Source organism: Sphaeramia orbicularis, chromosome 3 (assembly GCF_902148855.1).
Source record: "Sphaeramia orbicularis chromosome 3, fSphaOr1.1, whole genome shotgun sequence".
Classification (NCBI taxonomy): Eukaryota; Metazoa; Chordata; class Actinopteri; order Kurtiformes; family Apogonidae; genus Sphaeramia; species Sphaeramia orbicularis.
The window spans coordinates 60,622,289-60,636,256 of record NC_043959.1 but is presented as its reverse complement, the minus strand read 5'-3'; the positions used below and the strand labels follow the sequence as shown (position 1 = coordinate 60,636,256).

At 36.2% G+C, this 13,968-nt stretch overlaps 1 protein-coding gene across 2 annotated transcripts in view; it reads right to left on the bottom strand.

The window, feature by feature from the left end:
- lrrc4cb (leucine rich repeat containing 4C, genome duplicate b) overlaps window positions 1-13,968 on the bottom strand; it is a 126,418-nt gene that overhangs the window by 58,080 nt on the left and 54,370 nt on the right. The window contains exon 1 of one of the 2 annotated variants that reach the window (XM_030130819.1): window positions 10,854-10,927. The exons of the other annotated variant lie outside the window; for it this stretch is intronic. The gene's annotated coding sequence lies outside the window, so the exon portion shown is untranslated. Of the gene's footprint in view, window positions 1-10,853; window positions 10,928-13,968 lie in introns of those variants that run through there. 2 annotated transcript variants of the gene reach the window in all.

The following is a 13,968-nucleotide window of genomic DNA, read 5'->3' as shown; positions in this document are numbered from 1 at the left end:
CTCACTTACACTGCAGAGAATTATAAGAAAGTAAAAAAAAAAAAAAAAAACATGTTGCTGGGGATTATTTATTTTTCTGAACAGTAATCTAAGCTTCAAGCACAGTTTTGTGTGCAAAATAAACTCCATTTTATATTTAACTTCGTCTCAGAGGTGAGGGACTTTACTCTCGATGAGTCATTCTGCTCAGAAAGATATGAAGAGGTTTCATATTTGAGTGATTTCTAATGCAGTGTTTGTCAGTCGTACTAAAGCAGCGTCCAATCAAAACAGGAGTCAGAGAATGAGTGAGGAATGCAGCATCAGGGCCGGACTATATATGCAACCCATTTGATCAATGAGGGGTTTGTTTTCTGAAAATTGTGAAAAAACTTCTGAATCAAGACAAGATCATTTGTCTTCAAAATGCAATCTGTTTTCTTCTTGTAAAATATTAATAGTGAATGTGTTTTCTCCGTTTTATTTAGTTAAAGACAGAGTTTGGTTGAATTGTGTTTTATCTCCAGTTCACATAGTTTTTGTTTTTTGGGCCATATCGTCCAACTCTACAGTAGACTAATAGTATTCAACTGTCCATCATAGATCATCAGAAGGTCACATGACTTGACCTGTCACCTGTTTACATGCACAGCAATACTCCCATCATTATCTGGTTTCTGGAATTATGACATTATTTAAGTGATCTTATAAACAGCAAAATATGACATGCTTTAGCATTTAACAGCAGTAATGTGAGTCTGAGAAATCAGATTAACACACCTGCCCCCCCCCCCCCCCCCCATACTACCACGTCTTCATGCATGTATACCAGTTAATCTGATTTATTTAGTTCTTTTGTGTAAAAAAAAATATGGATGAAAATGGGAGTGACTTAGTCAAAGATGAGCTGCTACCAGTTTGGAGGTCCATACATACCACCACTCACACTAGCGTGCAACAAAACTTTCAACGTCTGACTCCCAACTTCTACGCCTCTCTTATACAACAGAGCATACACGAAACTTTCACAACTTCTGGCCTGTATCCACTGGACCCCCTCCACTGCTCTATGGCCCCCCACAAATGCTGGGCCCCATGAATTTGTCATTTTTGGTCATTTCAATAAACCAACAGTGGTTGCTGGACTTTCTAAGGAACATTTTTATGCCAGTGTCAGTTTGATTTTGAGAATAAAATTACAGAGTATTCTAATCTGCTTTATTCATTTGGCTAGTTCTGTTAGAGTATATAGAGACATCTGCACCTGTCTGTGACACCTCTAAACATTAATTAATTTGCATAAAATGTGGACTGAAGTAATTTGGTCAGATATGGAACCAAATGCAGGGTTCGAATCCAGAGAATCTGAAAAAAAATTTTTGGACCACCCTAGTATATATGATACCACTGCTGACCTAAAGGAGCTGTCCTGTCTGTATTTTTGTCTGTTTCTTTTTTTCCTTTTTTTTTTTTTTTGTATGTTATGTAGAATGTGAAAAATTGTTTTGTAGGATTATATTGTATGTTATTTGCATTGACAAGTTGTAAAGGTTATTGTAAAGACCCCAGGAAGAACAGCTGTCGTTATGGTACAGCTAATGGGGATCCTAAAGAAAGAAAGAAAGAAAGAAGAAAGAAAGAAAGAAGGAATGAAAGAAAGAAACTGAACAGAGGAACAACAGAGAGGCTGCACATGACGGTCCAAAAACGAGCACTTGTGCTCTTTACAAATGGTTCCAGTGACAGAATCTGATGGTCCGACAGAACATCTTGCAGGAACAGAACAGGTCAGATCTAATGTAAGGATCGGATCTCCACCGCTGCACTGTTTGGGCTCCGAGACCATTAATTCAACGAGTTGTTTGCAGCAATTCAACAGTGACATATTCTTTTTTTTGTCTGTTTTATCTGTGTTGGTGTTCCTCCTTCGTTTGCAAAAAAAAAAAAAAAAAGCTTATTTTCAAAATTTACACCACTCTGCTGCTGACATCCTGACAAACTGCAGCTCAAACTGTTTTCCTGACACTAAGTAAGCGGTGCAAACAACTTGCCATGACACCTTCAAATTAAAAATTAAATGTCAAATAGTACTATATGCAGCATTCACAGCCTTGTTTTGTTTTTCCCTCGCTGTTGGTGGGATTTAAAGCAGGAAACTGGAAATGAATCCTGCAGACCTCATTACCTCCGCCAAGGAGGTTGTGTTTTTGCCAGGGGTTGTTTGTTTGTTTGTTTGTTTGTTCATTATTTAGCAACATAACTGAAAAAGTTAAGGACGGATTTTGATGAAATTTTCAGGAAATGTCCAAAATGGGAAGAGTAACAAATGATTAGATTTTGGGAATGATCCGGATCACTGTCTGGAACTTTTAACCCTTTCATTCATACTGGTCCCTCCAGTGGACAGGTGTTCAAAGCTGTTCTCTTGTATATTCATGGGTTTGGTTGTTTCAGTTCCATATCAGCCAACACAGTGGACACTTACGCACCATCCCATAATAATACACTGACATTCAGACCAGTACTGTAACTTTGCTGTTCTAGATAAACCTGATCTGCACTAACATGTTTGAGTGTCAAAAATTGCTAGTTGTTTTTGGACCGTAATTAACAGGGTATTTTTTTTTTCTTTAAACAAAAAGTTATCTTTTTTTGCATATTATCTCCATGAAGTGGGTGATAACTAGTATTACAGTATGTTAAAATGTGAAAAAAACATCAGATTAGCAGCATTAAAAATGTTTTTAGGTCATAGTTTTCACACAGTAGATCAGTAAATACATGTTTCTTTGCTTCTAAAATTAAACACATGGTGTCCAGCAGAGTGGACAGCATTGTAACTAAGGTTCATAAAGAAAATTCAATCGCACTGTTTTTTTGTTTTTGTTTTTTTTTCATGACTGAAGAGGAATAAAAACACTCAGGACAAAAAATCTTGATTAAGGTTCTCATAATTCATGCATGAAAGGGTTAAAAGGATTCTTTATCACTGGGAGATAGGGATATTTTCAACATATGTATGTGTAACTCCACAATGAATGGTCAGAGTGCTTGGTAATTTTGGAAGATGTTACGTGTATCTGCCATCTTTAATGCACATTTATATGTTTGGCATTCACTGTTTTAGACTCATGTTGGTTCAGGTTCCACATGTAGACCAGTATGAGCTAAAGTGGATCCGAATCAGTCAAATAAGAACAGAAAAAACTAGAAATAATGACAAATACAAACGTTTCTCACACCATTACACTAAAAATACACTAAAGTATACAAAAATTTGCAAAAATACACTAAAAATATATTAAACAACACTAAAAATATGCAAAAATATACTAAAAACATACTAAAGTATACAAAAATATGCAAAAATACACTAAAAATATACTAAACTACACTAAAAATATGCAAAAATACACTAAAATATACAAAAAATATGGAAAAATACACTAAAAACATAATAAAGTATCCAAAAATATGCAAAAATACACTAAAAATATATTAAACTACACTAAAAATACGCAAAAATATACTAAAAACATACTAAAGTATACAAAAATATGCAAAAATACACTAAAAATACACTAAACTACACTAAAAATATGCAAAAATACACTAAAATATACAAAAAATATGGAAAAAATACACTAAAAACATAATAAAGTATCCAAAAATATGCAAAAATACACTAAAGTATAAAAAAATATGCAAAAATACACTAAAAACATACTAAAGTATACTAAAAATAAGCAAAAATACAATAAAGTATACAAAAAATATGCAAAAATACACTAAAAATATACTAAACTACACTAAAAATATGCAAAAATATACAAAAAAAACACTGAAGTATACAAAAATATGCAAAAATACACTAAAAATATACTAAACTATACTAAAAATATGCAAAAATACACTAAAATAAACAAAAAATGTGCAAAAATACACTAAAAACATGCTAAAGTATACTAAAAATAAGCAAAAATACACTAAAGTATACTAAAAATAAGCAAAACTACACTAAAAACATACTAAAGTATACTAAAAATAAGCAAAACTACACTAAAAACATACTAAAGTATACTAAAAATAAGCAAAACTACACTAAAAACATACTAAAGTATACTAAAAATAAGCAAAAATACACTGAAAACATACTAAAGTATACTAAAAATAAGCAAAACTACACTAAAAACATACTAAAGTATACTAAAAATAAGCAAAAATACACTAAAAACTTACTAAAGTATACTAAAAATAAGCAAAACTACACTTAAAAACATACTAAAGTAGACAAAAGATGTGCAAAAATACACATAAGTACATATCTTTAATGCACATTTGTATGTTTGATGTTTACATGTTAATATTTGAATGTTTCTGCAACAGAAAGTACATTGTGCCTATTATTTTATTATTTTATTCCTTTATTTTTATTTTTTCACATTATTTCAGTGTGTGTATCAGTACTTTTTGAACATTTTGAGCACATTTTAACAATACCGTGATAATAATGATAACTGTGATAATTTTGCTGACACTAACGGTGATATGAAGTCTTCTTATCGCTCCATCCCTGCCTGTATGTCATGTACTAATGCGCTCTTCTACTAAACCCACATATATCGGTTGTTAATAAATTGCATAAACTGTATAGTTCAGCTAATATATTTGTAATTTTTACATCTTGGCAAAACCCATGAAACAGAGGACAACACAATAAGAAGAGGATACTATGACCGCTGAGGGTGTGAGTCCAAAGTGCAGGTATTGTTTTCGGTCGCTCGCAGCCTGGCAGACGGAGCTGCCGTGGCGGAGGTCTGCGCTGGACCAGGGCTTTTCTGATTCTTGGACTGAATGGGATCCTGGACGGTTTAAGAAGCTGATAATTTGTGTCCATTAGTGGCCAGCGTTGTAAGTGAATGGAAAATGGCAGGGCTGAATCTAATGACTGCTTTCAGAATCATTTATCCTGCTGATTATTTTCAGATTGATCGAATATGAACACAGCCTGCGAGAAGGCAGAAAACACTTAAAGAAGTTCTTCCACTTCCCTAAAATCCAAAGTCTGCTTTTTCCTCCATATTAGTGTCACAGACGACTAGAGCTGAACTGACAGAATGTGGATCATGACACAAGGTGAAGGCTGGATGAATTACAAGAAACTGAAACACAGTCAGTACGACGCACTAACCCGTCACACCAGAGCACAGTTCCTACAGGTTTGGACAAGTTCCATTTAAGACTTTTGAAGACCTTTTTAACACTACCAACACAATTTATTGTCCATTTTACAGCCAAACTGGCCAAAATGTGTGACTCCCAGCATTTATTTATTGAACATTTGAGTCATTTGTCACCAGTGGCTGCGAAGTTGACAATAATCTGTTCCTAATTTCAATATAAATTTCCAGTTTGGAACGGGTGCAACTCAGTCGACTAACGTTACTTTCTTTACAGCTTGGACATTTTCCAGACACATTTAAACATAAGTTTATGGCAGCATAACGTAAGACCTACCATATCAAATTTAATACCTTTTAAAGACTTTTTTTTAAAGCTGCAGGAGACTTTCATGACCAGTTTTTCCTCACATCTGTCCATCCTCAGTCCTATGCTCAGTGTCATGAATCTGTTGGTCTGTCTGTCGTTCCTCAGCTGAATCTCTTGCATTACGGTGAACAGTTTCTTAGTTCCATCCACCACAAACAAAACGTGTTTACATTCAGAGCCGGGAGGGAACTCGGCATCTGAGGAATTTTGTTGCGACGTGCATTGTGGGAAAGGGAGGTTCACGCAACCACCCCCATATTTTTAATTTGAACATGTAACACAGAAGGATTTATACAAGCAAGTTGTGCTTGGTCTCAAAATTTAGGGCGATTCCTGTACTTTCACATGGTGTCTTTTCCTTTTAAAAGGCACCATGCCTGCTTCTATGAATCCTTCAGTGTTAAATGTCCAAATTAAATATGGACGTTTTCAGCTCAAATATGTACAATGTAGAACACAGGTGTCAAACATGTGGCCTGGGGGCCAAATCTGGCCCCCCCGCCAAAGGTTCCATTCCATTATTATTATTATTATTATTATTATTATTATTATTATTATTATTATTATTATTATTATTATTATTAATTGCTTTGAATCTTCCACATACATAACTTTGTGAAATGTTCTGCTGTGTCAGTGTTTACCATGTTTTATCATTTTGAAAAATATCAGCCATTATCCTTGGAAGTAATATAGTAGTGTGATTGTGTATGTATGTTTTTTTGGTTTTTTTTTTTTTACTTCTTATTCTATTTATTATGTGGTTTGTGTTTGTTTTTACAATGTTTTCATGTCAGATGAATGTACCTTTTAGGATCGCATTTTTTAATCTCGTTGTACAATGACAATAAAGATCTATTCTATTCTATTTGATTCTATTCGATTCTATTCGATTCTATATTCAATTCTATATTCTATCCTTTTCTTCTCTATTCTATTCTATTCTATTCTATTCTGTTCTGTTCTATTCTATTCAGCTTTTATTGTGACAGTCACTGACTTAATGCCCAGTCCTATTTTTGGCTTAGAGTCACACTTTTTTTTCCCCAACTCTAATCTGGATTTTTACTGAAACCACTAAATAAATAATTCCATTTTTTGTAATTAAACCTCGTCTCCTAAATGGACCGTGTGTGTGTGTGTGTGTGTGTGTGTGTGTGTGTGTGTGTGTGTGTGTGTGTGGATTTACTGTTGAACACACCATGAGCTTACATAAAAGATTTTTACATCAACAGCCTATTAGTATTTTGTTTTATAGCAGCCCATGTTCGGCGGTCATGAAAGCTTTTATCCGTCATATTCATTGGGAGGAGTGAATTGTTTCTTCAATTAACATATCCGATCTTGTGTCATGATTCAAAGTGGATAAAAGCGACTCGGGGATGAGTGAATGGGAGATAGAGGGGAAGCGACAGATGTTGGCTGAAGTCTCTCTCTCTCTCTCTCTCTCTCTCTCTGCCCTGGTGTAAAAGTGGGTGTTCATCCCCTGAATACAGATGGCATTACACAAGCAATCCTCTAAACGGCTGAGACATGCTAACATGCTGGTGTCTGGAATTGGCCTGCGTCTATCTCCAGTGCCTCTGCGATGCCAAACACCTTTGTTATTCTTACAGCAAAAGAGAAGAGCCTTAGTACATACCAGGGGTCTGCAACCTTTATTTTCAAAAGAGCCGTTTTACCTCCTCTTCCACCAAAAACAATAGTCTGGAGCCGCAAAAAATAACAGAGCTCATAAACTTTTGAAAGTCTTAATCTTTTTTTACATTTTATCTGTTACAACCACTGAATACAACAAACAGAAGTGCACTGTGGAATGGATTCTGGAGTACGATTACTCTAAAAGTACACAGTAAAAGTAGTTTATAGTATTTGTGCTAATAGTATATGAAGTACTAATACCAAATATACCAAATTCATGAGGTACTTATCGGAAAAAATAATTTTATTCATCATTGAATTTAGTCTTAAAGCCTATTTCAGACGAAAAAACACACTTGTAGTTTGGAATGGAATCTATTGTAGGATTACCCCAAAAGTACACAGTACTCATACTCATACAGTCGCTCTATGAAAAGTATCACTATTTATGGAAATGAATCTCTTCAAAACTCAACACTGCCTCCACAGTTCCCAGTCGTACTGCTCCATATTCTCCCGGAAAAAGGACAGAATTACGTGAGTAAAATACAAAGGATGGACAGAACCTCCGTCTGCGTCTGCGTCTTTAACCTAGAGCAGAAATGAACCCTTACTTTTGTTGTTGAAGGCACATTCACTCCATGCAGCTCATCTACTGTAACTGTCAAATGAGTAGTGCACAAGAAAAACACTAGCGGCTGGATGGACCACAGTAAAGGGAGGAGCCACTACAAGGAGGAGGAAGAGATGCAGGAAAAGGAGGAGCCACTACAAGGAGGAGGAGTAAAGGGAGGAGCCACTACAAGGAGGAGGAAGAGACGCAGGAAAAGGAGGAGCCACTACAAGGAGGAGGAGTAAAGGGAGGAGCCACTACAAGGAGGAGGAGTAAAGGGAGGAGCCACTACAAGGAGGAGGAGTAAAGGGAGGAGTCACTACAAGGAGGAGGAGTAAAGGGAGGAGCCACTACAAGGAGGAGGAAGAGACGCACGCGGCTCTGGAACTGCAGGTTGCCGACCCCTGGTAAAGGCGATCATTTAAAAGACGTGGTTTTACTTATGTAACCTCTCTACTCTGGTAAATGTCCTGCTTTTTTTTCCGTTCGCTGTGATATCACTGAGAAAAAGGGAACAAGCATTAACTTAAAATTGGAGCAACTCTTTGAAGCCACCTGAAAGTAGTCTGCAGCGAAGAATCAGTGTCTAATGGAAAATATTGCTTGAATGCACAATCATCTTAATAAAATTGGATTTTAGAGCAGCCCCCCCCCCCCCCCCCCCATGCACCCCCGCTGCTAGACTGGTCCGAACTTATAGCAATTAACCTTGACACTATGGAAGGAAGAGGAGAAAAGGAGCCCACACAGTTTCATGTAATTAAATTATCTGTCCTGTTGCACTTCTCCAAGTCCACTGTCACATTTTCTACCTCCCTAGTTACTGATAGATTAGGCCTTTGTTGTGCAAATTCCTTTTCAGTCTACGCTGTCTTACAATTAGGATGTGAAGGTTAACCGTGCAGCAAGAGACGCATGAATATGCACCTACTGTATCGACACGCTAAGTGAGGTGATCCAACAAAAGCCACTGCAAATGCTGTACGTGTTTCCAGTAGTAAAAAAAAAAAAGATGAAAAAATGTGAAAGTGTTCTACACTGTGTAAAAATTAACTCAAAGATTTAAACCCAAATTTAAATGATTTTATATTTATCCTTATCATTTTGTAGCAGTACACTGTGGCTAGACAGAGAATTCAAAGAATACATGAGGGAACGGGATGAAGCTAAATTAACAGCAAACAGATCCAATTATAAATCAGACTGGCAAGTATACTGTAAATTAAGAAATTTTGTTACTAAATTAGATTAAAAAAAAAGAAAAAGAAACTATACTTTGAAAAGAGGATAAATGAGATAAAAAGTGATGGTAGAAAAATATGGACTACACTTAATAATCTGATAGAGAAAAGTTTTAGATCTGCTCCATCTTTCTTAGAAACAGAAGGACATTTTCTTACCAAACCAGTTGAGATAGCAAATCACCTAATTCAATATTTTATTAGAAAAAGTGAGGATTTAAGGAACAGCTTTCAGGAAATGGATAATGAGGCATCTTACTCATTAATAAGAGATAAAATTATGTTAGGTAAAAACTGTCAATTTAATTTTGAAAGAGTAAGTGTTAGTAAAATAGAAAGTATGCGAAGAAACTGTAAAGATAAACCACCAGGTACTGATGGTTTAGAAGGTAAGCTTCTGAAATCAGTTGCTGATTTGATATCCCCAGTGATCTGTCATAGAATAAGTCAAAGTTTAAATGAAATGGTATGTCCGCAAGAATGGGAAAAGGCAAAAATAACACAGATACCTAAGAATGCAAGCCAGCCATTTTCAGGACCCAACAGTCGTCCAATGAGTTTACCGCCTGTGTTGAGTAAAATAATGGAAAGTGTCTTATGTGAACAGATTCAAGCTGCAGCAAGAGACGCAGGAATATGCGCCTACTGTATCGACAAGCTAAGTGAGGTGATCCAACAAAAGCCAGTGCAAATGCTGTACGTGTTTCCATGGTTATACACCTCTGGAACACAACATACAAAGGTTAAGGCTGGGCTTTTCAACAAAAACACTACAACTAAGAGCTAAAAATAGACAGCAACCCACCTTAAAAATACTTAACTGTAAATTTCCCTATGGGATGAATAAAGTATCTATCTATCCATCTATCTATGAAAACTGTCCACCACAAAGGACATTCTGTAAAAGTTTTAAAACTACATCTGAAAAAACTGTGGCATCATGATGTTTCCAATGTAGGCACTGATTTAATAAAAAACAAAAAAAGATGGTGATAAATCATTTAAGAAAGGTGAAATCTAAAGAAAACATAATTTGGGAACTGCCTCGAAAGTAACAAATTAACCTTATGGGTTAATTTCTATTTTTCCCAGTGTGTGTATGGATGTGTAAAGCACTGATGATTTGAGTTTTGTACATTATCCACAGTAATATAATAATGTCATTGTGTATGTGTTATGTTTTATATGTTATGTGTCTGTTGTGGAGCCCATGACATTCAAATAAACCATTTACAAATCAAATAGACTAATGTAAATATAGTCTGTAATTAACATATAGGGTGTGTTCACTTATTTGGCCACAATTGCTAATATATATTTTATTAGAAATATTAAAGTTTTGCCTAGATATACCATAGGCTTATGTATTTGCACATTAATGCTATGTGATCCAAAAGAAAGTAGTAAGAGCTAAAGTGAGTAATATATTACTTCAACATGGATAAAGTGCTGTTGAAGGTCAGTGGAGTATTAAAAAAATGATTGTATTGACATTTTCTTACACCCCTGTGAAATTGAAACCACAAATATATTTTGTAATGTCTAAGTGTAATATAGTCTTTAAAATGTGATTAAAAAATGATTCACAATGGATTTTTTTAATACTTAAACAAACCCTAACCGTTTACTAACGCTCTTGTACCAACATTTTATAACAGTTTTACATGTTTTCATCAAATCTTTCTATTTTCTTATGGAGATAGATAGATAGATAGATAGATAGATAGATAGATAGATAGATAGATAGATAGATAGATAGATAGATAGATAGATAGATAGATAGATAGATAGATAGATAGATAGATAGACTTCATAATTTGCTGACTTACTGAAAATCTATGGATCAGATGCAAATGGGTTTCATGGGCTGCATTTGGTTCATTAGATGTTGCAGACAAGGATGGAAACTGCCCCAGTATTCCTGCACAAGTGTGGAAAAAAATCCATTCAGCTGCAGTTGCATCATCAATACATTTGAAAAAGACGACTGTCAAGTGTTGCACAGTTTCCCAGTTTTTTCTACCGGAAGAAACTCAACCTGACCTCAGACAAGACAGAGCATCAGAGTAGAAAAAGGAGTGCAGCACCGTCACGGACTCTGTGGAAGCACACCACACTGCATCACCATTTGTCCGTTTTCCATTTTGACTTGGATGAGTTCAAATGGACAAATGTGAAAAGGAAATCCATATGTAATCAGCTAAGCATATGTGCACAGTGGGTAGTGAAGTGAGCAGGGAACAGGGTGATCTCACATCCAGGAACCACCGTTTCAGATCTAATTTCAATTTAGTACAACGGGTCTACCTGTATAATTAAAAAAAGCCATTAAGGTGAGAGTTTCTGATTTTCTAAAAGATAACACAGTGAAGTCAATACTCACTTATTGGAAAGAAGTACAGGCCATGAAATGTGTGAGTCATCAGTAGAGTTTAATACAGAGGAGTTTCCACTGTGGGAGCTCCTCTATCTGCTCTGTGTGGATGGAGCAAAAAAACAAACAAACAAATAAATAAATAAATCAAACGTAGATTGAACAGTTTAAACATGTAGATTGAACAGTGGATTTAAATGGTAAATGTTCTGCACTTCTTTAGCTCATTTTCTCCTCCTTCATGGTGTTCACAGCTCTTTCCAAATCCACCAGGTCCAACTGGGACCAGTTTAGGGTTCAGTGTCTTCCATGGACACTTGGACATATGGACAGTCAGAGCCAGGATTGGAACCACCAACCCTTTGGTTATTGGACGAGCCGCTCTACCAACTCTACCAACCCAGTCATTTACTAATTTTAAATGGTACATTGGAAATGTTTACTTATATATGTCAGAGTCCTGCACCGGGTCAGGTACCCGCAGATACGGGTAACCTCCAAAAACATGCGGGGGTGGGTAAAAAACAAGAATAAACGTGTGTAAACATACGGAAAAAACTGCACACAACACAACAGTGATGAATCAGTGCACTTACTTAAATACCTGAACTGTAGTCACATTCTCCAGTGTCATGTCCAGCTTTTCTTTCTGAAAGTGCATCCAAATCCTCCTCCTCTTTCTTTGGCTCATTACTCACAGGTGTTCACTCACTCACTCTCAGACTTTTCTATGCTCACCTCACGCTTCAAACTGTTGTTTTTTTTTAACTTCTTCCATCAGACATGCTCAGTGCACTCTTTTTTTTCTGCTGGAACATTCTCCTCCTGCCCAACGCCTCCCCAGTGACGCTAAACTGACAGGCAATCAGACACTCCCTCCTTAAAAAAATGAAAAAATAAAAAAATGAACGGCTCTTTACAAAGACTCGGTTCCCATCGTTCATTTCAAAGAGCCGTTCAAAAGATTCCATTCGTTCATGAACGTCACATCACTATTCTACATGAATATCTCACTTGTGATTGGTCTGATTCCAAAAACAGTCATTGGTCATGGAGCAGGAGTTCAAAAGGCCAGACTCTTCTTTTACAAACAAGACTCCAGTTTTGAAAGGACACCAAGGTGAACATACTGACATGGAACCTTCAAACACAACGGAGCAGGGCACACATTTGATCCCTGGACCTCATTTCAGTGAGCTGACAGTCAAAACATGTCAGTCTCAAGCCAAAAAAAAAAAAAAAAACACATCTGAAGTGTTTCTCTAGGCTGGAAATCAGAAGCTAAGAGCAGTGACAGCTTGAGTAGAGTGGCATATTCATGGGCTCAGGTTCAGGAGTGTGTTTGCTCAGCCAGGTGTAGGAAGGGTTCATGTTGATGTCTGAGCCAAGCCCACAGCTGCCAATCATTCACTAAACAACCTACTTGACAAAACACTTGTCTCCAGCTAATGCCTATTGATCACCATGAGCGGGGCAAAATTGTGGGTTGGCAAGTGCGCTGGCATGGAGCTACGCAGACGAAACGCTAGTATTTTTATAGGTTATTACATTCCCACAGCACACATAAAAAATATGGCTGAAGTGGCTCTTTCACAGTGTAGACCAGGGCTCTCCAACTCCTGTTCTTTCAGGTTCCACATTCAGCCCAGTTTCATCTGCAGTGGGCCGGTACCAGTGAAATAATAGCAGAATAACCTAGAAATAATGACGACTCCAAACTTTTGTCTGTGTTTTAGTGCAAAAAAACACCATTAAATTATGAAAATACTTACTTTTATAAACTATCCAAAAAAAAAAAAAAGATGTGAATAACCTGGGGGAAAAAAAAGACATTTCTTATGTAAAATAAGTGCAATTTTAACAAAATTATGACTTAACTCAGGGCTGTCAAACTCATGTTAGTTCAGTTCCACATTCAGCTAAATTTGATCTGCAGTGGGCCCAACCAGTGAAATAATAACAGAATAATATGTGAGTAATGTCAACTCCAAACTTTTCTCTGTGTTTTACTGAGAAAAAAATGAAATTACAGGATGACAATGTTTACATCTACAAACTATCCTTTCAAACAATGTGAATAACATGAACAAACTGAATTTAGTTTTTTTAATTTTAACATTATTATGCTTTAGGTTATTATTTCCACATGTACATTATAACTTCCAGATCACAGTAGATTTACAGATACACAAAATATGTATTTATTTATTTATTTATTCATTTTTTAAAACTTGTCTTGTCCATCACCCTAACAGCAGAATGGTAGTCTGGTTGCCTTTTGGTGCTGAACAAATTTGCTTTGCCAAGGGAAACTTCATAACGTATGTGAAGCTCCCCTTGATATTAGTTATTGTTATTAGTTTTGTTGAACCACATGTGTTGGTAGAACACTTGTTGTTTGGTAGCTTGTATGGATCCATGTCCAGTCCAGTTGTCTTTAATTCCATCTGATATTCCACAGTTTTCCCGCTCTGGCTGTAGTTACTGCTGTACTCCGCCAGGTTGAGCCGGTTTGTTTTTGCCGCTCAGTCTGACTGAGAGGGGCGTGGCCTGGGGGGAAGTGACCGATG